Source organism: Aplysia californica, unplaced genomic scaffold, assembly GCF_000002075.1.
Source record: "Aplysia californica isolate F4 #8 unplaced genomic scaffold, AplCal3.0 scaffold00002, whole genome shotgun sequence".
Classification (NCBI taxonomy): Eukaryota; Metazoa; Mollusca; class Gastropoda; order Aplysiida; family Aplysiidae; genus Aplysia; species Aplysia californica.
The window spans coordinates 3,510,836-3,512,981 of NW_004797272.1; positions in this window are offsets into that span (position 1 = coordinate 3,510,836).

Genomic DNA, 2,146 nt, shown 5'->3' on the forward strand with positions numbered 1-2,146 from the left:
ATGATGATGATGATGATGATGATGATGATGATGATGATGATGATGATGATGATAACGACGATAACTTTAATAATCACTTATACGACGACGATGTTGTCAATGAGGAGGATGATAATGATGACAAGTCCCCTGCTGTTACTGCTTCTGCTTCTGCTTCTGCTTCTGCTTCTGCTTCTGCTTCTGATGATGATGATGATGATGATGATGATGATGATGACGATGATAGTGGTGGTGGTGGTGGTGGTTGTGATGGTTTGTGGTTAGTTGTTTTTGATCTCTTGTTTAAATTTGACGCTTCGCTTCCACAAAATCCCCGTCTTTGGTCTCATGATTAGCCTCTTCACCTCGCACGCCAAAGACAAATATTATAGGATCGATCCTCACAAAGGTAAGATATTTCTTCGAGTATCTCAATCTTCCCGTTAGGATGTACCAAGTACCAGCCGAATTGATTCTGGCTGGTAAGGTCGAAACAACCGGCGAAAATGATGTACATCATGAAGGGTGGTTAAAGTATTTTAAACAGATTATAACTAGCTACAAAAAGAAATCATTTCGATGATGTTACACTTATGGAGATACTGAGAAGGAAAGGAATACAGCCGGGGCATGGGGAAGCTCAGCAGTCGCTATGTAAAGTATCTAAAACAAATTATAACTAGGTGCTAAAATGAGTCATCAGGTGATATGACACTTATGGAGATACTGAAAAGGAAAGGAATACAGCCATTGCATGGAGAAGCTCAGCAACCGTTTTGTAAAGTAGTTAAAGCAATTTAAAATAGCTAGATATACTAAAATAAGTCATTCGGTTATCTGTCTTCCCACTTAGCTCTTCTCGACACTTGTCTTGGCCCGATAGAATAGGCGAACACTAACAATGTCACCTTAGCAAAGACTGTGCCCACCATTTCGGAACTTCACGGTGACCGTAAAGATGATTCCAGTATGGAAAGGGATAGAAGGTGCCCACGTCCCTCGTGACTCACTGGAGCAGAGGAAGATAGGACTAACGCTAACATTACTTAAACGCAATCCCACATCATCACTCATCTCCTCCATTATTTCTAAAACCATCACCGCTCTCAGATCAATGACTTACATCTATAATCCTGGAATCTCTATCTGCCGTAACAGTTACTTGTTATACTAAGTATGCACTTAATACACTATTGGACACTATCGTACTTTTTCCTGCTAATCGGACGGCGTCAATCTCATATAAATGGGCAAGGGATTTTTAAAAAATGTCTTCCGGTGATATGGCACTTATGGAGATACTGAAAAGGACAGGAATACAGCCAGGACAGGGGAAGCTCAGCAACTTCCGCAACCCTGGCACATGAATCAACAATCAGTTGCTGATGGAGAACATCTGTATCAATACCTTAAGATGGACCCTGTTGAGGAGGGGAATAGAATCCATTTCTGAAGACCCCAGCTCTGGAATCAAGTAATCAATTACTCAAGCACTCTGTAGGATCTTAAGTGTCTACTAGACAGCTGTTAGCTGACAGGCCTGAAAGAGGGAGGGGGGGGGCAGATGACAGGGGAAATTGTGAGTAAAAAAACGCCACTCCAACTCTAAGAATGCTGTAAATGGCGCACCGGTGGCTCCCCAACCAGAGGAAAAGTTGGACCTCCTTGTTCCGAGACAGCGGATTATTTATATCCCCATCCGTGTCTTCCGGGTATTTTTCTTCATTTCAACCACGATCGGTCGTTCGGTTGCCATGCAAACGCCGCCATCTTCAGCGATTATTTTACTTAAAGCCTCCCCCCCCCACGCCCCCTCTTTCCATCCCATAATATACCCTTTCTATTTGTAAGTGTAGGACTGAGTAGGACCGAGTATTTAAAGGAAGAATAGAAAGTTTTCTGATTTCTGTTTGCTGAAGGAAAGGGTAGGTCTACTGGCAACAGTATCACGTATTGGTAAAAGTAAGGTTAAATATAATTTATAAAATAATAAAATACTGTGATTACGAATAATGATAGTTATGACGGATCGATCTTTGAGACTCATTTTTCCAATTTCTTTCCTCTTCCACTGTACTTGGCAATGTCTCCGAGACTCAAGCAACTCCTCCCATGTCAAATTTCAGAGTTCTTTTAAAGTACACAATAAGCTCATCATGGCACCGAC